A 26,712-nucleotide genomic window follows, 5' to 3' on the forward strand; every position below is an offset into this window, starting at 1 on the left:
AAATAATGAAAATTTGAAAAATCAGGGGGGATAGTAGAATGAGAAGAGAACAAGAGATCAGAAGGTTGCACTGACAGAAGTCACCTCATCAGTGCTGTCAGCCAGAGGAGCACTGGGGAGCCAGCCCTGGGTGTGTGCAGTGGTGTCTTTTTCCCCAGCTGGTTTAGTGGATTTACAGGTTTTAGGTGGGGAAATGGTGCATAAAGACACAGGCTCTACCAAGAGCTGTGTGAAAAGAAGCTGCTCCCCCAGGAGCTGATGGGGTGCCTGCAGCTGCCATGGCCTGCAGGAGAGGAGTGTGCTCCTGGTCTAGAACACTTGAGGAGTGGTTGTAAAGCATTTATGGAATTGTAGGTCTTGGTTAACATTTTGTGCAGGCTGCTATAGCTACCAGGAATGACTGGCTCACTAACTGACAGTTAATAACATGCAATTAATAAATCATGAAGCTGCTCCAAACCTTACTTCTACCAAGCCATGAGTTAAGCATTTTTCCCTGTGACAGCCTAGCCCCGATTTTCATTTTATACAAAGCTCTGCTCTGTGTGCTTGCCCAGAAAAGCTGGATGACACAGCAGGGTGTAAATGAGAGATACCTATACTGCATCTCCATACTACAGATATTGATCCTGGCTTGAAAATTGTGCAGGTGGAGCTCTGTACCTGTCTCCAAACACAGCAGCACACTCCAGCTGTGCGCTGCTGTGTGAGCAAAGGGCACAGAGAGGAGCTGTTCAAGGCACCACTGTCTCTTACCAGCACCCTGCCAGGTTTTCAAGAGCTCCTCAGAGCACTCAGGCTCTAAGCAAAGCAGCTTCTGACTGGATTTGTAGTTACAGTAAATACATGACTAACTCCAGAGGACAAACCAGGGATCTGAGTTCACCTACAGTGAGGAAGTAAGAGAGATTTATTTCTGTAAAATTTATTCAGTCTACCAAAAAAGATCATTACACTGATATAAACTGTTAGTGTGGAAATTACACAGATACATAAAAGGTGGCACTTGGAATATCCTGACAAAATGAGGTGCGATAAGTGCTGGCTCCACATTTGTGGTCTATTGTTCAGCACTGGTGCTCTTTCAGTGAAGACTTTACATTTAACTGGCAGGAATCCTCAAATCTAACAAAAAAGGAACAGAGCTGAGCTGAAATCTTCTTGATGTAAATAATATAGGTCAGTTATAATCATCTTTTTGATCTCGGAATATAACCACCTGCCCAATAACTCCCATTCCTCCTACCAATGCTAACCTTTCTCTTTACTATCCAGAAGAGGATTTTTTTCTTCAAACTTACTCATACTTTAAATAAAAAACTATAAATATGCAGCGTTATAATCACACTTTCACAAAACTTTGGAAATAGGATAGGTTCGAGAGAAATTAAGTCAGAAAATTTAATTTCAATAAATAAATTATATTAATTATTTTTTGTAACAATGTAGAAGCCACTAAATTTGAATTTGCAAAATATTTTATAAGCTGGTGTTTTATCAGTTCATATGTAGTAAGCTGCATTGATTTATTTTTTTTTAACCTTTTACCCCTAAAGTTATTAAAGTGTTCCATTAAGTCTGGACAGCTTTTGATCACCTTCTACAGATAAATGAGTAAATTACAGCAGCCAGTGGCTACAAACTCCTTCTGAAAGAACCATGTACAGATAAAACCTAACACAAGATATAAATGTTTAAATTTAAGAGGGACTCAATCATGAAATGAACTTGGAATAGAGAGGAGCTGCACAGTCTTTGGTAGTTGTTTTTTACATTATACCACAAGAACTTTCTCAATGACACCTGTATCACCATCATCACATCCTGTAAACACAAATCTCTTGGCATATATACAATATACAACAAACCAGTGGAGACAAAAGAGATCTCAAACTAAACATTTGCTTTAGGATATCACAAGTCTCTCAAGGACCCTACAGACTGATATTACTTTTAATTAGGTGTCACTTAAGAAGTTCTTCCCAGTTTAGATATTATAACCAGACTAATACTCTGATGAGTGACTTTCTCACTAGAAAGAAATTAAATTATTGTCATAGTTGCAGATACATAGAGATTGAGACAAAGAGTAATGCAGTGGAATAATCATGATGAGAAGCCATCTTTACTAGATGGTAAACCAGGCATAAATAGAAAACATTAATCTTTGGTTTTGACTAAATATAGAGTTTTATACAGAATAAAGAAAAAAGTGGTTCATGTTCCTTAGGGACAGGAAAGGATACTGGGAAGTAATGTCAAAGAGAGCTCTGGGAATCCCAAGCCCAAGCTGACAATGACAGTGCAGAAAAAGGTGTTAAGCAGAAGTTTTGCTGCACATTGAAGAGACAGAACATCTACTTTGTGTCCTTGTTCGCCAGGATAATATTTCTATTGGAATAGCGGCCAAGGTCCTCAGTGAAAACAGTGTTGCAGAAACTGGGAGGGTTCTACTGCAAATATCACTGAAAAGCTGCAGGACTGAAGCATTTGGCTCTGTTTACTTGAGAAAGATGAAAGACTAACCTAATAATAACAATAATAATGTATAAATAACAATACGGGGAAAAAAAGGGTGAAGAAGTTCAGCCTCCAGGGGTTCTTACGTTATGCTCTTTAAACTTAACATAAAACATTTTGGCTTTCTCCTTTTTTATAGGACAGGAGGGAGCGATTGATTAACACCAATATTGCAGTTATCCCTTGACCTTTTGCCATAACTTCTCTGATCCTGTCAGCAATCATACACATATTAATGCAGTTTGTCTTTATCATGGGGATTGCAATTGTTCTCCCACAGCAAGTGCAAGCAAAACAGTGCATTTTTATAACGTGCTTATTTCTAAAAGCCAAATTGAATTTATTATATTCAGCATAGCACTCATTGCATACAGATGAGTTCTCCAATTATGTATTTATGTATAAATAGCTATATTACATATTTCTGCCTGATTTTGAGGATGAATAGGTTTTATTTAGATTTAGGGAAATTGTGATTCTGCTGCACAGAAGGTAAAACAGCCATCATAGAAGCATGGTCTAAGATGACTTGGAATAGTGAAAAATTATTAATTTGAGCCCATCCTAATTATCATGAGCAAAACTGGTGTGAGCAAAGTGGTCTGAACAGTAAGCAGACTCATTGAAAAGTATCAGCACAAGTAAACTACTGGACTTTCAAACACCTGTTGTGTTATTTAGGAAAACATTTTGGTCAAACAAGGAAAAACCAAACAGAATCCCCGTCCCCCCCAAAAATTCCCAACAAATAGAACCCCCCCCACCCCACGATGCTGATCAAAAAATAATTTTATCACAAATATCATTGAACTGTTTGAATTGCTTTTTAAAAGCTGATAAATAGCTCAAAGAGTTTTTGATATTCTTTTTTGGATATATTCTCTACAATTGAGAAGTACATCAACAAATAAATCAAACAAAATGCTTCATAATTCGTTTTCACAGGAATTGATAAGACTATGTAAGAAAGAAGCGTCATAAAAATAGCATCACTGTAACTTACCTGAGAACTGAGTGTTACAGCACTTGCTTCTGCCAAACTGGGTCTACTTGGCCAGACTGCCTTATTGCAAAGTGTCAAAGCAGAGCTGCTGGGAAAAAGGTTCAGTTCAGCACAACTTCAAATAATTGTTTGATACTCAGATAATGATTATTAAATATGTTTTACTATCCTGAAAATAAAAAGCAATCAAAAACAAGGAGGAAAACACATTGAACCAATATTTCACCTCCAGTTAATTGAAATCTTATCTTTTCTCTACACTAACATTTCTAGAGATAAGAGCTGATATTTTTAAATGATTTTGTTAAATTAACACAATCCAAACCTCTACTACTTTCAGTTCTCAGCCTGAGGGTACAGGTACCAGGAAATGTCTCAGAGCACTGAGAAACCTCTTATTATTGATGATTGTACAATTTTTTGCCCATGATAGCACCTTGACTCCTTTCCCTTTTTGTTGTGACAGATAAGCCTAAAATATTTCAGAGTTTGAAATGGAAGATAAGCAGTAAGCAGCAAAATGATTGATGATTATTCAAAGCTTATCTGAATTGCCCATACTTCCTGAGACCAGTGTGTGTCATAATATCTACAGTCCTTCCAAATTCCAGACAGTTCAGAAGTACCTGGAAAATTGTTTTTAATCTCTGTATGTTGGCACTTTTATCTTTGCAGACTTCAAGTAAGACCTGCAAATGTAAAGCTGTGCACAAGTTTTAAAAAAAATAAAATACTTAATATAAATCTGTATCTTAAACAGTTTTAATTTTGAGGACTATTATCATTTTTGTCTGGGACCCCTCAACTGCCATGCTATCCTCAGTCACAGTCCTGCCATATGACTGGCCAGATGATAAATGCTATTGGTCACATCACATGTTTTTGCATCTTTTCAGATTATTTTTCTATATTTTAAATGCTTTCTTTACTGTAGCAGCAAATCATATATTAAAAAAAAAAATCAAGCTCTGTCATGGGAGAAAATGCACACAAAAAAAGAAGTTGCTCTCAATATTGAGGAAGTAAAAAAGCCCAAACTGCTATAAGTTTCTTCAGAATAATTAATTCTAGTTTTATCTTTTGCATTACAGAAAAACTGGAAAGCATTTTCAAGATAGAAGAGTTAAACACTCCAAGCTACTCTGCATTTTCAGTTGTGCTCCTGACTAAAAGCAGAATGAAATCCTTAATTTAGAATGTCAACCATTGCAGGCACCCACCCTCAGCCCAGCCTTACATGTCCTGATGAAAATTACTGTTCTTAGCAACACCAGAGGGATCCATTCCTGCCAACCTGCACAGGGCATCTTGAATTCTGAATTGAGGAAGAAAGGAAATGGATTTATTTGCCCATAGTGTTTGTGTTGCACTTGTAACACTTTTCAGCATTTAGTGCTCATGCTGAATGTCCAGGAGTCATGTTTAGAGGTTTTTCAAGGTACATGATTATTTCTTTCCCTTTACATAAAACTTTCTCTCATTTGGACACTGTATGCTTTTCTCAGGGATTTAAATGTATTCTATGGTAGAGTCTGTACTGCCTCATTTGAAAAGTCAAGCACTTTATCTTCTAGTCACAGAGTAAAATCCTTTGAATTTCAGAAAATGTTCCAGGCACAGTCCTCAACTGTACACATGCTATTTTGGCTTTAATCACTGCACTAGGATCTAAGAATGTCCTGGAAATTGGAACAGAAGCCAGTGCATAGAACTTTTTCATAATCATCTGTTGTCAAAAAACATCTTTCCCCTTCATTTCCCCACCCTTGATTTTCCCAAGATCAAGAATTTATATCTAAAATTTGTATTGAACACTTTGATAATTTATTTACCAACGCGGTTAGCAGAAATCAACTGTCCTTCCACTTGCACATTTATTTTAACATTTGAAGTACTTTGTAATTACTCAGGACTGGATTACCCAATGAATTAAAACAAAATAGATCCATGTGGCAATATCCTTGTTCTTTGAAACATGTTTTCTTTTAGACCAATGGACTCACAATACTGAAGCTTCAAGCTGCCCCCATGTCTGAGTATTCCAGTTCCTGCCAAGCCATATGGCACATCTTTGAGTGTTAATGATTTTCATGTTCAGTGTGAATTCTTTGAAGTAATGCTGCATTTGTCTTTGATATAAAGTAGCCTGATATAAAATAGCTTAATTAAAATAGTTTGATATGAAATAGCTTAATTAAAAGTTAATTGAGTAAGTTTTCAGTGTGCTGTAACTATAGTTCTTCAGCACCAAACTTTCCAATCAGGACATATTTTTAATTGATAGAAGTGCTACAGTGCTTTTAGGAAATATTTTTCAATTAATTTGGAAGTGTGGTTGCAGTTAATAGAATCAATGCCTGTTGCTATTTATCTTCAGGGGAATGTTTTGTTTCTAAGCAAATTAAATCCCAAAGGACAGAAAGATGTATTTTACCAGGCTCTCAATATGTTTTCTGTTTGAAACAATTGCAAATGTGCTGGTTGCTTTGAAAGCATATAATATGACTTCAACTTCTGTGCAAAAGGCTGTGAAAGACATTTTGAATATACCATTTCCCAGGGGAAGAAAATCCATTGGAACAGAAATAACATCAAGATTTCCACAAAAAAGCTAATATACACTGCAGTCCTGATGTTAGTGTGACAGTGCCTTCCCTCTCCTGTCATGGAATTTGCTCATCCTCATCAAAGCTGGACCTGTGTGCGTAGGTGACAGTCTCTAAACAGGCTGCCAGCACGTGGGCACGTTGGGAAGAGCTCCCACACACCTCCCCAGGCACGAGGAACAGCAGTAGCCCTGCACCCAGGAAGGATCCCACCCTGGGGGTCACCCAGCCTTCGGGCAGGGCAGCAAAGGGCTGGTGTTTGTGGCAGCAGCGCTCCCCGCAGAACAGGCAATCCTCTCGGGAAGCCAGCCCAGAGCACCCCTGAACAAGTCACCTGAAGGCAGGACTGTCCAAGTGACTGCTTGGCTTTGGTCAAGCACTTGTCCTGCAAACCAACAAAACAGAATTGAAATCCCATCCCACTGGATCCAAACCTCATTTGGTTTCTTGACTGACAAGAAAATGTGCATCTTTCCAGTGTTTTGCAAGATGTTTATGAATTGACTTTCAACTGAAGAGGATTTACCCTGTCGAGCCAGAGGAAGGTGTGTTTTGTGCATGTCGTCCGACATCTTACTTATCCCTGGTCAAAAAATATTTTATTAATAACAAAATAACCTGTGCCCACACCTCCCACATCTCTGAGGCCATTTCTTCTCTATAGCACATTTCTTCTCTCCCTTTTTCCTTTGGGAGTCAAGCCATTCTTTCATCTGCCCCAAATTATGTTTCATTCCTGTTGGTGTAAGAAGTTAGCTATGCCTTTTTAACTCCCAAACCAGAAAAATCAAGATAAAAGCAGGTTCACATACAAAAAGGGCACAGCTTTAAAAGTTGATGTTCAGTGGCACCCAACAGCAGAAATTCACCACTCACATGTCTAATACTTTCTCGAACATTGCCCATCCAATTTCCCCTCCCCAGACTTTTCCCAACGTCACAATTTTCCTGCTCATATTCTTCTAGGCCTTCCCTTATCTCACAGATCCTGATGCTCTGATCATTGCAAACCACAGAGCACTCCCTAAGTTTTTCCTCCCTGGAGGCCGAACTGTTAGTCCCTGCATGAAGTATGTGTGACACTGTGATGGATTCTTGGATTTAATCAATCCAAGATCTTTGGATTTAAGCAAATTTTAACCTTACAGATGTGATGATTGCATTAAAGCTAGAAAACAGTCATGCTTCACTTTCCTTAGTTAAATATTAATAGTAGAAACACAAGAAAATCTATCACTTAAAGGATGCTTATTAAGAAAATTATCTCCTTTCTCTCAAATGTCATGGTGAGATGGCACAGATGCTGTAAGGTGCTTAAGCAAACGCTGTTAAGTGTGGAGGATTTACTGTGCAACAATTATTTACTATGATATGCCAGCATCTCCTTCAAGTAAAGGTGAAATGAGCTGGTGGAATACAAAACACTGTACCATGATTAATGAACAAAAGTCAAAAAATTGGTCACTTATCAGGTAATATAAATTCCTTACAGCCAAAGAAAGGATGACCATAATAATTCATGAATAATTTATCTAAAGATAAACCATTTGCAACCATAATCAACCAGAAATGAGTAGCTATTCCAAGATAATTGATGTCCCCATTGAAGCACTGATTGACAGCCTTGCACTACTGGGCACTGAGTAAGAGACAGTCCACAGAGGGCAGTTAAGCAGAATTAGGTTGCCTCCTATTTGAAAGCTGTGTGGCTTTTCTCATTTGGAGATTTTGATATTCCTGTGACAGATGGATTATCTGAGAACAGTTTATGGACAGCTGTAGTGTTTCTACTTACAGCACAGCCAAAAGCACACATAAAGTTACTGTAAAAGCTTTTTCAGGAGAAGTTTGATACAGGGTTGAGGTCTATAACACAACACACGCAGTTATAACCATATTTGTCTTTCAAAGAAGAAGTGACACTTTTCCCCTCTAGCTTTTCAAGTTTGACATATTTCAACAAACTCTGTATTGTCTTAATGTTTCCTCCCCATAACCATTAAGCTACTTGGAAAAAATATTATCTGTATTGAAATCACTACATACCAAACCAGAAAACAGCACCCTGAATTCAAGTATACCTAAGGTGCAATCTATGTCAGTTACTCTTGTGGTGCAGTTCATTATTCAGAACATACTAGATTAGAATATAATGAGCTATAAAACAAAATATAAGAACAGTATTTTGTTACTAGCATGTTAACAATAATTACTAAGTGTCATTACTACTTTTGTTGTTGTTTTAAAGGGAAATCATTGCATTATTCATTTTTATCACTCAGTTATCTGCCTCTTCCTACTCTGTTTTTCTTCCTCTCCTTTATATCAGAGAAGATTCAGTGCAGCAGCACAGAAGGACAGCAACTTGGCAATGTGCTGCTCATCACAAATTACAACTAATATTTCACTGCTTTGCTAAATGCAAATAGCAAGGACTTGAGGAAATCATTAAAAATATCTTATTCTGAATTTTGGATGGTAATTGAGCATATAGAGACAGCTAAGTCATTACTCATTTTTCTAGGAATTAAATAATTCTTGGTTTGAATTAAGCCATTTGAAATCACTTCACTAGCTAGTTCATGGAATGCTGTGTTTAATCACTATCCATTCAAATAGGGTAGCCAGCTTTCATTAAAACAGAAGGGAACACATCCTACTTCAGATCATCCAACAAGACTTGGTTCCTACATCGGGGTTTAGGACTGAAGCTAAGTTTGGGGCAGCTGTGTGTCATCTGAGTCAGGGCAGGTGACAAATTCCTGCCTTCCATGCCTAGGTCAGAACAAGCCTGGGCTGCAAAGTGAGCAATGAGCCAAAGAGCTCCTCCAATTGTCTGTGTGAGAGGTACAGAGACACCAGAAACATCTGCCAAGGCCTGAAGCTCACAAGTGTCTCCAGAAGACCTTTTTTGTTTCTCTACCAGGGGAGCAATATGTGCACTGTTAATGCTGCATGTTACACACCCATAGCTAGGATTTTGGCCCCAGTATGACCAGTATGACCAGTATGGATGGTCCCAAATCCAACTGGATGGAAAGCCATGGCCCCAGTGTGCCTCTGCAGCAGTTGGATTCGCTGTGTGTAAGGACTGTGGTGTGAGAGGCCACAGCATTTCTCAGAATGTGATCAGTTTTGAAATAATACCTGTGTAGTTAGAGCCTTAAGGTTTTTCCCACGAATAAAGGTTTTAGAACCACAAGCTAATAGCAGTTAGAAATGGAAAAGGCTCGGGTAATCACGTTTATACAGAGATAAGAAAATAAAATCTTACAAATTCACACTCTGAATTATATGTTGAATTCACTAATAGTGCTCTTCCCAGGAAGATGGCAATTTGGACAAATATTGTGAAAGATAAAATTGTACTTGTTTCATGGTAAGAACACCAAAATTGAAGTTGTAGTAAGTAGTAGGCAAAACCAGCTTCCTGGGTGGTAGTGTGGTCCATAATTAGTGTCACCTCCCACAAAGTGAACAATTTCCTGTCTGCAATCTGCACTTACTATAAATGTGAAGAGATGGAAAATCAATGTATCTTAATGGGCGTGTTGACTCATTTATGGCTGGGTTAGGTTTACAAACTGTCTGAGGTTTTTATTTTCTTCTGTTTACGTTTGGAAGGCTGACTCAATCAGCAAAGTGAGCAAAGTACTGATCTCTTCAGGAGATTACTTTCCAGCTGGCTGAATAACTTCAGAAGAAAAACACCCTAACACAAGTCCTAATGGTTTCTTTAGAGACTCTCGAAACTGGTAATTCTGCAAATGCAGGGACACTTCCATCTACTCTGCAATCCTAGGTGCTATTTAATGATTGTTTTTAAATTCCTAGGTGCTATTTAATGATTTGAGTGGATTACGGTTTGTTTTGTGTGTTTAGTTTTTTTAGTCTACCAAGTGTCTCCCTTCACTGAAGATATTTGTCAGGCATTAAAAGAAAGGGGGATTGGGAAATACCAGATATTGTTTGCAACTGTCTATTTTGTAATTTTTATTCTGAGTAGACCTATGGTTAAGAGAAATGTGAAAACAGTTGATCATTAAAGATTAATACTGTGGGAGATTACACTAGCAGATAGAACTGCATTATTTATAGAAAAATACATTAATTTTCAAACCTTTTTGAGACAACCACTCTACTTACGGATTTGAAAATTAAATTGCACTTGAATTAAGGAATTGGCTCCTACCCTGTTATTCACTGTCAAAGGTACAATCTAGAAGATTTATAGCAACATAAAGAATTAGATGAGCACAAAATTGAAACATTCAGCAGTGAAAGATATCAATTAAAAAATGATAAAAAACCCCACACCTGTGATGTTTTATTCAGTTGCACAGTGGCTCTGGCTGTGGCAAATTCTGCTTAATAGAGATGGTAGCAATTAAGAAAGTAAAGCAACTGTATTTCACATTATTCATATTTTTTTCCAGAAAGACCTATTTTTCACAATCTCAGAATTTGTTATCATGCCTCTATCTCACAGATACAATTTTTTTAGGAAAAGAAACTAAAAACATATGTGATAATTTCTGGCAGTAGACACAGAATCTAACTCTTCAAAGACAAAACAATATAGATTTCTAGCATCCTAGTACTCAGATTTTAGGCTGATGTCAATATGGCCTTTTATAAATTAAGATTCTTCTGTATATTTTTATAATTTAATGGCATAGAACTCATTCTGGCAAGCTACAGGGTGGCAGGCAACATTCTTCTTTTCTCTAAGGAGTCATTCAATTAAACAGAAAAATCCCCTCAACTCCACATTAGGATCCTACAGAGATTTTGGTAATAGGCTGTCAACATTTTCAGTTTCAGCAATTACCCAAGAGATGAATTCTTAATGAATTAAGAAGGCTGCTAATTTACTGGAATTGTCTCATTGTCCATACATTCAGTACTTTTTCTACATGCAGAAATCTTTCTTGCTCTTTTTTCCCCTTCCCCTGATAACTGATAATCAAATTCCATTCAGATCTAATTTTACTTACATACATTTCTGCTTGAGGAGATTTGTTTTACTGAAATAATTTTCAATAGGAAATTAGCATTTTCGGAATGTCTATTTTTTTGGGGGGGTAAACTCCATGACATATTAAAAAAAAAAAAAATAAAGAAAGGACAATGCAAACCCCTTGCTTCCATTTATAATAGAGCAAAATTAAGTCTTCACGCAGATCAATTATGTTTCTATAAATATGTAATCACAGTATAAGGCAGCACCTTCATCCAGGAGCTCTAACTGATCTTTAAACAGACTCTGTTGGCTCCAGCCTCTTGCCTCCAGAGCAGCAGGTTTGTGCAAGAAGAGATCAGTTCAGTCCCTTCAAGGCAGCTCCTGATTTAGGAGAGCAAAGTTTCTTCTGCCACCACCTGAAATCCCAGGCTGGCATCACCTGGGTGACCAAGGCATTGAGATCAGAATGGAAAGGAGGAACCCATTCTGACTGGGATTTTTATTGGGAAGCAGTCTCCCAATAAAGCACGGAGCAGATCCCTAAAACTGACTAAATAAGTAATGAAAAAGGTGTGCTCAGATATTCAAGAATACTTGAGAAATGTTTTCTTTTGTCTTGCCTCATACAATTGCATGGCAAACTGTAAGTGTCAATGTTCTTAAAATGAATATAAAGACTGATTTCTGCATAGCCCAACTACAAACATAAAAATAGGTGCCAAGGCAGTGAGACAGATATATCTTTCTAGTAGCTTTTATTTTTGTTTTTTTAGGTTTTGTTTAATAATTTAGAGATATATTTGTAAGATTCCTTCTGTGTACTGCCAGACTTCCCAAAATTCTCCATGGATTTCAGAAGCATCAGATCTGCTCACTTCCACTTACTGGGGTATGTACAGAGCTCCCAGCTTTACAACAGTTCTGAAGCTCTGAACTGCATTGTCATAGAGAAGTAAAAAGGAACAAAGATGCATGCCTGCATTTTGTTGTGCTTTACAAAAGCCAGTAGCAGAAGTGAAACATTATCTGGAGTGTACCAATAACCCATATCTAGCAAACATTATAAAACACCCAAATGCCCAAGGATCTGTGTCTAAGTAAAAAACCGTAGCAAATTTTCCCTCTAACTTCAGATAGAGCAGAACCAAAATTAAACATTTTTCTACTGCTGGGATGAAAAGGGCAACCCTTTGACCTCTATAATATCTGCAATTATGAAGTCATTAAGGGAGTCTAAGAAATCAAAGAACTAAGTGAATTGATAAATTTGCTGAAGTGCTTCATGAAGGAAATTATGTCCACCTATCACAAGAAATTCTTAAGAACACAATATAAAAATGATTCAGTACAACTCTGTCAGTGACTTTACAGATGTGTCATGCTACAACTGCCTCAGTCCAGGCAATATGACTTGTCTTACCCTTTCTAAAATACTTGAAATAAACATTTCTTTACTTGTTTCTAAAGTTAAAAGACATTTGAAGAAAGCATCTTTGATTTTTTATTACAGTATAACAGCCAACAGCGGACCACTCTGCAGCTGTACTGCACAAAGACAAGCTCTGTCCAAAGCAGCTCACAACAACAAAACAAACAAAAAAACAAAAAAAACCCAAAAACAAAATAAAAAAAAAAAAAATCACAGACAACGCATTGTACCCTTTTTAGAGATGAGGGCCTGGGGCCCAAACACAGCAAGACCCTTAGAAATAGAATTTTCATCAAAGACCTCAACTGAATACAAACCTCTTTAGGTGATATTGCCACTGCTCAGGCTTGCTTTTACAGCCAACTGTGGGGCTTTTATTTGTTATTTACTTTTAAAGCAAAACAAACAAAGGCTATAATACCTATTGTTACTCTACAAATAAAAAAGAAATCAAACTCAACTTTGTTAAAGATATTGACTTAGGAAGAGACTGTTCAGTACACAATACTTTGTTGCAATTAATAATTGCCAGTACAAATCTAGTTTCTTTATCTTTACTGCAATAAAACATTCACTGCCATTAAGAACATTATCTCCATATTAGTTACAAAATCATCAGTTCTAATAATTTGCTAGCTGCCTGGGAAATAGAGGCTGTTAATATTCATATTGAATTATAAGCTTTTCATATAGCCTAAACAATTATTGTAATGAATGTTTCAATAGGTGTGTGATATTGGTTTTCAGATATATTAAATTATTCAAATTGATTGTAGCCAATATGACCTTAATTTATTATATTGCATTATTACAATGTAATTGCTTTCCCCATATTTGGGACACACCTTGGTTGCTGATTAAGTGCTGCGAGTTCCCCACAGCACATAGCATCCAGCTCAGGCAGCAAATGCAGGTATCACTGCAGTGTTCCACAAGTGCAGACGTCTGGGAGTGGGGGATGAAGGGTAAAGACCAAATAACATCTTATTTCTAGGGCTGAGGACATCATAGAGGTGTTTCTCTCCCTCCCACCGTGTCCCTTTTCCACTGTAGGACCCGAGTTTAGGCCCAGGTACAACTTTTCTTCGCTTGGGATTATGGCAACATCCTGGACAATATTTCACAGCTCCATAAAGCAGAAGGACCACAGCTGACCTTCAGGTGTCAGGCACTCAATAAAAACCTCCCATCCTGTCATTTGTTAGAAATCTGACACCATGACTTACTCTGAACTGAATCTAAATGAAATTATTTAGGGCTTGGATAATCAGACTCATCCCCGGCGGTGTGATTGAACTTTATCTCATAGCAGTGTGTGTCACATAATTATGACAAAACTCTCCTCCTTCCAATGCTCTCTCTTCTGCTGGTGGAAAAGCAGAATTGAATAGACTTATATATTAGACCAGATATCATATTTTTCTGCAAACAAATGCTATTCTGAATCCTCCTAAGTTTGATTTAATAAATAGACTCACTGATAGTTATGTGAGCAAAAGCCTTTTGCTACATTACATGTTTTCTGAAACGTCCCTAAAGATCAGACTTGCACCCTTGTGGCCATATTTTGGAGCTACAAAAATCAAGTCAGACAGTAAACTCATTTTTCATTGAAGCAACAGAGCTGTTCTGTTTCATTTTTCTTGAGAACTTAATCATTATGATCATATAAACTCATTTTCTTACATCCCTTGTCTTCTGTCAGTTTACTTTTATTTAGTAAGTTTTCTACTAGCTACTGCTGGCAATGTAAATGCTGGTAATCACAAAACCAGGGAATATATTCTGAAAAATTAACAAATGAACCTCACCACCCTCCTCCCCAAAAACCACAAACAAAAAAGCAAAAAACCAAACCACCACATACCTAAAAACTACCCAGGCAGTAAGTATGTTGGTATTTTACCAGCATTTATCCCTTGCCACATTGTATAACTTAAAGCTGAGGCCATTCTTTCCTAGGACCCCACAAAGAAATGGAAGAAATGGGGCTGTTTCAGACTTGGTTTCCCTGAAGATTTGCTTGCTTTGCTATTTATAAGTTCTAATAGGTGTCAGTCCCTTTAATTGAAAGGATGCTGCTTTTTCCAAAGCACCCCCAGTTCCTGTGCATAATTTTATAAATGTCTTTTTATTAGTTCCTAAATTCCCTTTCCACTGTGGGTCTGCTTTAGGGACTTTGGTAATTATCTAATTTACCTCCAATTCTGACCCCTGGGTTACTGGCAGGAAACTGATTGCCCTTTACCTCTTTTTCTATTAACTGCATCCTTAGAACTGAAAGAATAAGCCATCATGAAATGAAATTACACAAAGGTTGGCTGTGGGGATGGCTTTTTTCTTCCCATGGTATTAGTTCCATGTTAACTTTGATTAAACCAGAAGGTGGATCCAAAGACACTGGTGGACTTTGCCAGTGTTTACAGGCCCAGAGGGCTCCATATCATCCATAATCTTGATAACAAGGACTTCAACAATGTTGAAAGCAACAATAGCTATCCAAAACACTATGGAGTTTTTTGGTGTTGTTTTCAATGATTCATTTAATAATTTTATGAAAAGTTTATCAGAGCTTAACCGTTTTTCTACTATGGAAAAAGAACCTGAGTAAACCACTCCTAAATCAAAATCAGTATCTCATGATCCCAGCAATGAATATGACAAGTTATTTGTTAAAGCAAACAATTTAAAAATAAGAAAGAAAATATAATTATAAAAATTAATCTTCAGAGGGAGGGAGGTGAGTACTTCTGAGTAAACTAAGGAGGCTCACATACAAGATTTGCAAATAGAAAATGCCATAAAAGATCTGACAAGTTCTAAATTAATGGCATTTCCAGTCTCAGTGAATGCACATGACTCAAAGTGCATGCTAACCTATTGAAAAAAATAGAAAAAAGGAAAAGATCCTGATGTTTACTTGTTTTTCACATGGAAGGCAGCATTTGAAAGCTCATTGAAATCCTTTCCAATACTCTGAAACAGTTCCCTCTGAATTCAGTGGACCTCAGATGAGCCCTCTGGGGAAGAAAAGGTGGGTAGATAAGGTTTACAAAGCATAGTTTTGATTAAAAATGGATTTTCAAGAGGAAATTAAAACAAAAATAATTGACTGCATTTACATCAATTTTGGCACAGGTTCATATGAAATGCTGTAACCTGCACTGACAGAAATTAAATGAGTAATGGTAAGAGATTTCAAAATAGAATAGTTTAAAGAACCTGGTTAAGAAATATCATTGAGGCACCTCCTGTGATGAACACCTGCCAGAGACTGTGACAGGGCCCTTCTGAACACTGGAGTTTGGAAGCACTGCCTTTGTGCTGATTAGCAAACTCAGGTCTGGGGGAGCAAGTGTGAAATTGTTGCCATTTGAGATTTCCAGCTGGGTTTTGTTGAACAAATAACAGTGAATTCAGTTTACAAAGCTCCAATCTTACCAGTGGTGTTGTAAGGGATAGAGGATGGCTACATAATCATTGAGTTTTATTTTGCCATTTTATTTCTGTTTCATACCAAAAGGTGAGGCTCACAGGACATACCTGGCTGTGCCAAAGCTACTGGCTGGGACTATTACCCTTTGAGTCCCCTCTTGAGCACACAGGCCTCCTTAGGACTGAGCAAAACCTGCACATTTACATTTCAAGGTTTCTAATGCCTTGAGGGTATAATTAATGGCCAGGCACAAGTACATTGAGTTTAAAGGAACCACCCTGCAGGATTGCTGGGGAAAGAGGAGACAGAGTACAAATGTATATCAGCAAAAGTCTGTGTTCTTGTGCAGCCAGAAGACAAATGCAAGCTTATCTCAATGGCAGGTACTTAAGACAGTTTTCTCCTAACAGTGGCTTTTCTCTTTTTAGAATTCCAAGGGCTTGAGGAGAAAAGATTGGGTGCATTTATTTTATAGGAAAGGCACTAAAACACATGTCCCAGCAGGATAAAAATGCTTTTCCTTCCTACATTACAGTGCCAGTTTTCTGAGTAGATGTGAATACAGAAAACTTGAACTAGACAGATATTGCTTGAGTTCTCAGTACCATCTCTAAAATCAACACTAACAGCTTTTAATTGCATTTTAATTGCCTCTTTTCTCATAGGAGGCCACTTTAGAAACTGAGCACATGTGGAACAAGGGGATTAAGCTTTGAATTTCTGCCTTGAGCCACATGGCTCTTTCATGATCCTGAGCTGGTCACTTAAACTTATGTATTCAAAATTACCCAAAGGATTGCAAAGTAAAGAAACTGCTGCAGTTACCTTGCTGTAGAATGTTTCTTCCACTTCTCTGGATCAAAATGGTGACTGTGCAGGTTCTCTAGCATTTCTGAGATTTCTGTAAAGAAATGCAAAATATTGTAAAAAAACCCTCTGAAGGAGCACCCGAAGCAGCTCCATGAAGGAGGATGAGCATGAAGGAGGTGAGTGCAGCACAGGCTGTGCCCCCACCAGCTGGCACCACCCCACAGAGCCTGAGCAGGGAGAGCAGGCATGGGATGGATACAAGAGGCAGCCTGGCACACCTATGGCACAGCCCAGGGAGGTGGCCAAGCTCCAGTGGAAAACCGGCATGGAAAAGGGGAGGCAGGGCATTTAAAGGCTACAGCTGCCCTTGGGGCCATGACAATACCCAGGTGCATGAGTTTCAGAAGTGAGATGAATTAAATAGCTGCAATCTATCTAATTTGCTCTTTATCAACACAAAAGAAAGCTGGCCCAATTGCCAGGCTGTCCAGGAGACAGCCAGTAATGAGATGACAAGAGCTTGGCTGGAGTGGAGAGAGCTCTGCTGGCAGAGCTTGGGGAAAAGCTCGTGGAGCACCTGCTCCCAGCATGGCTGGCTCCAGCTGCCACCTCCACATTCACAGCAGTTCTATATGCAGCAGTTTTTCTCCTGAAAGGAATGAAACAATCACATACAATCTTTCCAAGGCACGTTGTTTCTTTTAAACATTTAAAAACAGCAGAAAGGACCCATCAGAAAATGAAGAAAATGAAACATAGCTACCAAGATACAACTGTGACTTTATACACTGAAGATGCAAATTTTCTCTGTGGATATGATCAAATAGTTTGCTGGGTTTTAAGAAATAACTTCCTTCTGACTGCACACAAGAGCACTTTGATAAGACTGTGCTACCAGAAAATTCATTACTTCAAAAATATTCAGGTGTGGTAGGTTTGGTGCATGTAAATAAGGATAAAGACACGTCAATACAACCTTTATTGCTACATGCTAACCCAACAAGATGTTGGGTAGATCATGCTTTTACCTGCATTACCAATACTTTCTGTGAATACACCACAGAGAAAAAAATATCGAAAACACTTAATTGTTATATATAGGTAAAATGTTATCAAAGAAAGCCATTGTAAAATCAGGCCTTGCTGTTTTGGCTAAGATAACAGCTAGCCTGTTAAATTCTCATAAGAATTATAAGAAAGAGAACCAGTTTGCATAACAATCTATTCTTGTGAGAAAACAGTTTACACCTGCAAAAATAAGAAGTCTATCCCATGAGAATCCATGAAGAAAAACTGTAAACTGTCTAGAAAAGGAAGGTTTTGATGGACATGTACACTAGCCATCACCAACCAATGAACTGAGTTTCAGTGCATTGTTAACCAATTAGATTTAACACAGAGCCTTCTGATATCTCTATAAATATAAGTTAAATAAAGATTGGGGTATTCTGCATGAAGAATCAAGTGTCTTGTCTGTCCCTACTGAGACACTTCATGTCTCCCCAGTTCCATCTCTGTATACTGGTATCTACTATCTTGTACAGTCAAAATCTCATGTTTTACAGAAAAAAAAAATTATTTTTCAATGTGAAAGGCAGAAGCAAATGGAATTTTAAAGCCCTTTTTGCTGTAATAATAGCTCTAATTATTTGTCCCCATTAAAATTTTCCACTGACAAACTTAAGACCAGTTTTTATAAGCTATTCATATAATATTATTTGTCCTTTCCAATATTCACAAAGAATTGTCACAAGCTCAACTTTTGGATACATGACAGAGGCAGAGTAATATTACCATTAATTACTGTAATTAATGCAAATTATACAAACCAGTAAAACTCCATTACCAAAGAAATAATAACCTTTAAACTGAAAATATAACAGCAAACTATGAAGCTCAGCTCATAATGGCTTAATTGTGACAGAAAGAATGCTGAGCAGTGTTTAGATTTTGGTTCTACATGCTAGAGCAGCTAATAATAAGTGGCATAGATTTATAGATAACTAATATATGCATACAATATCAGAAGTGGTATTCTATGAAGCTGCTCATAGACCATTTGTTTTATAGGATTTGATTTTATTATTTACACCAGCTATTTTAAAAAGCAGTGCACAGTATATTTCTCACAGAGGAAAATATGCTAGCTTAATCCCTGTTTGAATGGATAAACTCCATTCTCCCCTGTTTTAAATCACTAGAGTAGGCTATTCTTACAAAATTACTAGAGTTTCATAAAGCCTTAACTTCACACAGCATGCCCAACACGTCAGTAACTTTGAGGGGTTTTGGTGGGGAAACCTGCTTACAATTTTAATCTAAATTCATTAGTTAAAGGGTCAGGAGTTTGGGGTTTTTACGGCTTGTATTATTTGTTATACAAACACTATGATAAAGATATAAGAATTGAAATGGCCTGCAAAATTATGAACCAAATCACAGTTCATGACAATCACCTACTCCTACTGAAGTAAAAGAATTCAGGATTTTGTGTCAAAGAATCAGAATTTCACCAGTATTGTATTCAGATCCAAGATGAGGATTTTTAGCTTCACAGCTTTCGTTTTCAAGGCCACCCCTCCATCTTAGTCCATATTCATCTGAATTTATAAGATGGGTGAATAATTGGGATTATTGTGCTAGGTTATATCATTTAAACAATTACTTTAGGACATCTAGAAAGTCGCCTCCTGAAGACAAACCATATTTTACTTTTGAACTATCAGCTCTGAAACACCAGCTTAGCGGAAAGTTGTTCTGAATTTCAAGCAGTTCGTGGCCTTGAGTGTGCAGGTTTTTGCAAATGTTATATATCTAATGGAATTGTGGAAGTTCTCAAGCATCTCTTTTATAAATCCTCCAGAGCTCTTCAATTCAATTCTTGTTCAGTAATCTGTCTCAAATATGAATTATGTGTGGTATTAAAAAAGGAAGCAATTCATATGTTTTGCTTTACTTTGCTCTGCTAAGACAGCTTTCTTTGGAATAAATAGCAGGAATGCTTCCCACTGAACTTTTTGTAAATTTACATTTTGAAATTAAGACTTGCTCTGGTTCCAGAAATCTTTCATGATTATATTGTGTCAAATGTGTGAGGTAAAAGGCATTTCTTTGCAGAGGGCACATTTAAATTCCCTTTGCAATCTATTTTCCCATGTAATGTGCTATGAGCAACATGGTCCAGTGGAAGGAGTCCCTGTCCATGGCAGCAGAGTTGGTGTCAGATGGTCTTTGAGATTCCTTCCAAACCTAACCATTCTGTGATCCTTTAAAAATACAGGTGCTTATCCCCTGCAATATCAGGAGATAATGGCTTATATCACTCGAAAATACAATTTTCTGTTTAACTGAGAGCAAACACTGTTGTCTTCAAGGATGTGTTAAGTGGTGATCACATATTGTATAATACCAGATAACCTGAAAAACCTGACAGCTGTGAATATTACAAAATTCTGTGGAGAATGAGCAGAGGCCAGATAGAAGAATGCTGATGGTAAAATGTAGCTACTCTCTCATGAGTATAAATGTTTAGGGAATGTATATTTTTCAGGAAAAATATGGTACGCATAGGTATATGCATAAATAGGAATTACAGGTGAAAAAAATATTCCCTATTAGATATGTGCCTGTTGAGGATTGAGTTCCCTACCAGATCTCAGTAATTCAGGGATGATATTGACTGTAGACCTGGCTGGGAGGTTTGGTTTGTCAGTTGCTGCCTGGAAGAAAAATCCATCAACTTTACAATTTATTTTTATATATTAACAAAAAGCACAGGAAAATTAAAGGCTTGATTCTGTGCCTTCTCTGGTAGTTGGATTGCCCCTTCTTGGCCATATTTTCCTTATATTGAGTTCAAAACACCTTATATCAAGCTTCCTAGGTACAGTTTCATGACACTTGGAAATCAGTTAGATTATTCATTTCCCTAAATCCAAAAATGCCTATAAAGTGTTCACAAGATTACTGCCTACATCTTCTACTCAATATTTTGTGTCATATTGTTTTATTCTAGCTGACTCTAAGTGTGATCACAAGGCTGAATTTCTTTTGTTGAACACAAGCTCAAGAATGTTCACTTTACAATATGAACATTTTTTACAAAGAGTCTTTAAAAGATTTTTGTTTAAGACTACATTTTGGCTATTTTATTTGGTTGGTTGAGATTTTTTTTTTCCCTTGATAAGAGAAGTTTAAAGGTATAAGAAGAAAATTTACAATTGGCTCATTTCAGAAAATGAAGCAGAAAGGCAGCCTTGGCACACTGAGCCTAGACATCGCCAGTATAGTAAGCGAAAGTGAAACCAGAATAAATGCCAAATGAACAGGTGGAATAAAGCTAAAATAAAATGTTTGTTGGTCTGTAATGACAGGTATTACTCCTTGCACCTAACCTGCTAAATTGCTGCCATTTATCTTTACTCTTTGCAGGGTTCAATTTTCTTCTTTTATGTTACTGCATGTTTGAGTTTTGCATTTCTAGAAACATAAAAAAGTTTTTGTAACTGAGCTGCAACTGCAGAAGAAAAATGGGGTGAGCAGTCACACTCATGCCAGCATTCCTTTAGCCAGTGGCAAAGGCAACTCCACCCTATACAACCTATAAGCAAAACCCAGTGCCCCAAGCCACCAGCCTGAGGCTGGATTGGTTAAACATTTTCTGCTGGTTTTCACCAAGCTGCTACCTGCACTTTAATATACTCATGCCAGTGACACTGCACTCCCATTCCTTAATTGAGCTTCCTTCCAACAACTCGGCTCAGCCACCCTTGTGTGCTCCCATGTGACAATAATAATGACTTCAGCTCCCAAAATCATCAGGTTGTCTTCGAAATCGCTAATACATGCATGCTTTTTGAAATGATGTGATCCAAAGAACACAGAATGTTATAGGATGGCTTTAAAAAGGCATTGTTGAGAGGACTCATATACTAACGTCATCCTCTTTTATTCACTTTGTGCCAACACAGTGTCAGCAGTTCTTGGACACTGTGTGACTGCTATGGCAGGAAGATGCTTTTGGAACAGAAAAATCAGGCAGGAAAACTCTCTCGATAAAGAGAGCTCTGGCCCTGTTCCTCTGTGGTTCTGTCAGTGCCCACCTGCAGCTGCCCTGCTCTGCCCAGCCTGGCACACAGCTGGAGCTGGCCCAGGGTGTGAGGAGCCATGGCATCAGTGCTGCACTTGCAGCTCTCACAGTATCACCCTTCTGTGATGTCTGCTGGGATCATTTCTTACCCTGCTGAGAGCTCTAAAACTCCCCTTGGCAATATTTTTAGGGCCCTGTTACAAATCCAGACCAAGTAAATAACAAATAAATGACTGAAAGTAAAGGCCAGCCAACAGCAGTTTCCTCCTGATGCAGAGCTCCACTCCTGAGATAATGTCCACATCACACAAAAACATTGCTTTCCTTGTAATGGAAAATGGGAATTTTAGCAGCAGTAAAATGACGGCACAAGCTCAAAGAGTGCACTGCCTCCCACTCAAAGATGGTACTTGCATGCTCAGAGCCCCCACCCAGCAAAATAACATTCAGATGGTTTAGATTAACAAGCATTTCAGTGTTTACAAAATGACTGAGATATTCTGCAATAAAGATTGGTCATAAAACAAGTGGTTCATATCTGGAGGAAAAAATATATTTTATTCTCAGTTGCAGCAATCCCTATTTCATCACTTCAGACAATTAAATAAATTCATTCTCAACATAAGCATAGAATTTCAGTCTCATCTGATCTATGCTTTAAATGACAATATAAAACTCAATTTTTGCACCAGTTCTTTTGTTAATAAAATTCTATCTTGTTTTTCTTCTCTGATTCTGATGAAAATATGATCTTAACAAAAATCAAAATTTAAGAAAAAACAGAAAGAAACCCACAAGACCCCCAAAACATTCAAATCCACAAGCAAAACAAAATTTTCCCCCAGTTTCATTCAGCATTTTGAGGTTTGATAATCCATTACTCCTCACTGTTTTGGAAAATATTTTATCTCTTCTTTCTCCTTCCTTGGGGGAAAAAGGAATGAGACAAATAAAAATGATAATGGACTTTTTTTTTTTTTGAAAACTGCAGAAAGTCAAAGGTGAAATTTTAGCTGAAAGCACTGGAAACTCTGCTATTTACTTCAGAAGCCAAGATTCACCTAAAATGTTTCCAAAACTCACTTTTTCCTACTATGATGGATTACAGATTGCTTTCCTCATGCACTGTTCATGAAATTTAAACATTTGGCATTATCTTTGATGTCAGGAGAGCCAGACAGCAAAGTCCTCAGAGACATTATTGCAGAGTGACCTGATTATTAAGACATATACAGAAATGTTACTCCCCAGAAGAGTTACAGTCTCCAAAAGATGTATTCTCAGTTCTGCAAATCCAAGTGGATCCCTGAACAATTTTATACACACCCATTTTCATTACTAGTTCCCACACTCTTTCTTGTATTTCTTATTTCCTTATCTACTCTTTCCCCCAGTTTTATCACCATTGCTTTAGTCTGTGGTAAACTTTACTGTACTAGTTCCTTAGAATTTTAGAAATCACAGGAATATTTCTTTTTTATATCTCTAAGCTTGTTTAGAAGATTCAGTTTGGCAAAAGTTATTTGCCTTGTTCATTATAAGAGTACTTGAATTGATCTGAACTCTTTAAAACATTGAGAAAAATCAGAGGAATAGTATCCTTTAGGATTTTTCCCACCCCTTCCAACTTTGACTTTATCCAACTGTATTAGATAATGCAGCAACATTCTGATTATATTTTAAAAGTCCTATGGAAAATATTTTATTAATATCAATTTTACCAACCAAATTTGTTTCCTAAGTAATAAAGGTGTATGTTCACCCTGTCAGCTCTGTGGTTCACCATCTGGTGAATTATACCTCTAATCTGAAAATACCCAACTGCCTTGATTCACCCTGGGCAGCCCCAGGCCTGAGGATGTTCATGTCTGCAGAGCTCCATGTACAGATTTTGCAGAATCGACAGCTGAGTAACTTTGTTTCTGTCATTTAATAGTAACATTTTGGTTAAGATTTTTAATTCAGCTTTCAATATTTTTTCCCTGAAGCTGCTCTGAGTTATCAACAATCACAGTAGTTTATTCTGCTGTGGTACGTTTCCAAAGACAGCACTATTTAATAAAAATCTAGTTATTTTCCTTTACATCTGAGTTTCTGTTTCTAGAAGAGACAGCTGCCAGCATTTCTTTAATAGAAGATCAACAATTTGGGAAGGAAGACATTTTCTTACTTAAGCAATATCTGATTAATTCATTCCAAACTCTTCCCTTGAAAACAAAGAATTCTGTACTGGCCTGTCCCTTGCTCTTTGTTTTACTGACAATAAGTGAAGCCAATATGGAGACAGGCTGAGGCTGGACCCCAAGGGAAGGAAGCTGCTCTACCCCTCTTTGGGAAGAGCATCTCCCAGCCCTGGACACTGCTCCCAGCCAGCAGTGAATGCTCTGTCTGCAGCAATGTCACTGCCCTGCTTCCCTTGAGGGCTGCTTGAGGTGCCTGTGCAGTTAGGGAAGGTAGGACTGGGCTGCAGAGTGAAAGCTTTGTGTAGAAATTTGGGCCTCTGATTCTATAAATTTCTGATTAATCTGAAGGACTGTTACATTTCAAAGATCCACAGCCTGAATTATTTAAATTATTTAAATCCAGCTACTTGACATTACATAGATTTTTATGGAAATTCTTGGTAAGACACATTTATTCATATTTCCAGAAGGAAAACAGAGCTATTTGGCCATTCTATGCCAAGTCATCTTTACCTAAGTGCATGAGCTTGCTTCTATTTTTATTTTTTATTCAATTGTCATTCTTCAGCAGTGCAGACAGAGCCCTGAATGAGCTAGCCTTTAAAAACACGGAGATGCTGTTTGGGACTAGGCCAGAGATTTAGTATTTCATTTCTGTCACTGTCCATATTTATTGTCTTAACAAAATGTCATTTCTTTGTCTCTGATTCTATAAAGCAGGGTGAATTATAGACTGAATTAGGTACACTCCAAATTTGCCATTGTTAAAACTAGCTTTTCTCAGTCGACTGAGAGACTGAAAATGGACACCCACATCCTTACTCCACAAACACTTATTTGCACACTTCACCAACTTAACTGCAGGCATAATTTGATCAAAGCAGGTCAACAAAAGCATTGCTGAGTGGCTGCATTTAAGGAAATGAACATACACAACACCACCAATGAAACCCTTGATGATTGGAACAACCTCCATACCAGACCACAACCCTACAGCCTTCTTGGGATAGTCATAAAGCAAACTTTGGTTCATTTTACTTGCCCAGGTCATTTTACTCGCAGAAGTGTCAGAATTACCTGTTTAGAGCTAGGCCTTTAATCTACTTTATAAAATAAAGTGCTCTTCATTCAGAACCAGATCTGCTAAAATGGTATCAGAAATTGCCAGCATTTTCCAATCATTCCATTTTCATTTTACCAAAATTAGGTGCAGTTTGTAATGATTTGGTGTGATACAGACTGATCAAGATAATCTAGCAAAAATATAGCTCAGTTTGGAGAGGCAAGCAAAACAAAAAGCTAAATATCAATACTCTTCTGTTCCTGGGAAAGGAGCTTGGCTTTAGGCTTAGCACAATTAGGAAAAATTTGCTGCTTTGCAGGTCCTATACCCTGGGAACACTCAGCTGCAAACCCAATAAAGTTTTCTCATTTTTCACCCACTGTGGATCCAATTCTCTCTCTGCACGTGCCATGTAAGAGAATATTATTACTACTAGACCCCAAAAATGCACAAATAAATGGAGCTGTACCTTTTAGACAAATATGTGGTACTGGGAAGAAGTGTATGACTATTATTATATGGGATATTGATTGTCTGTTAGTTAAAACCAGTTGCAGTTTTCCTATGCATAAAGTATCTGAGCTGAGCCTCATCAATTTTTTATCTTCCTTGTTGTTGATACAGAAATAGGCAAGAAGCTACAAAGCAGCATGTTTAAAACCAAAGACTAAAACAATGGTCCAAGAGCTCACCTGGCAGAAATTGCTGATATCCTCCCTTGTTAAAACAAAAATATTTAATAAAGTCACTATCGACTTCAAAGAATCTCCAGTCTACAACTACACCATACTCAGGTTGTCATGGAAACAAGGAGAGGTTCAGGATCATTTGACATTTTATGAAGACAATTTAAGCTATTTTATACAGGGGAAAAATGAGAACTCTAAGCTACTTTTGCAATTTTCCAATTAAAGGAGTCAATGCCAGAAACTCAAGCAGCTCTTGCTCCTTTGTCTCTGTGATAGCCAAAGGATGAGCAGGATCATCAGCACATGGTGCTGTTCTTGACTCTGATTGAAATTCACCTGTATAACATATATAACACAATAAAAGGAATGCCTGGTTGTATACAAAATTGCATATAAGGGTCTCAAGAAATGTGAGACACAAAAGGGAGCAGGAGCCACTCCCTGAGCACTTCATTCTTAGTAGGGAAGCAGAGCTTCAATATTTATAAAATGACATTGGGAGAACACTGTTGAACTTTCTTGGCACAAATAAATAGAAAAATTATTTATGAAGGTAAAAAAAGACTGATATGGATTACTAACCTCAGAGAAGTAGAATCCTACAGAGATTTTAAACCTGATCTTTGAACAAAATGTTTAGTCATATTAAAGAGAACCTTTCTTATCTTGTTATGAATAAAATTACCTACATTATAAAAAGTTCCAACACTGTAACAAGCCATTTTTTGTAGTCCACCTGAATGGATGTGTGTGTGAGCAGAAGAAATTAAATACCACAGAAAGAAGCAATCTCAGACCCAAATGAAGGATTTTATTTTTCCAGTAAGAAAAAAAGCTCTTTTCTATTACTGCATAAGTAGATGCAGCATCACTGACAACCTAAAATAATAGTAAATAAATAGCAGAAGTGTAAATCTGGAA

Source organism: Lonchura striata, chromosome 9, assembly GCF_046129695.1.
Source record: "Lonchura striata isolate bLonStr1 chromosome 9, bLonStr1.mat, whole genome shotgun sequence".
NCBI classification, from domain to species: Eukaryota; Metazoa; Chordata; class Aves; order Passeriformes; family Estrildidae; genus Lonchura; species Lonchura striata.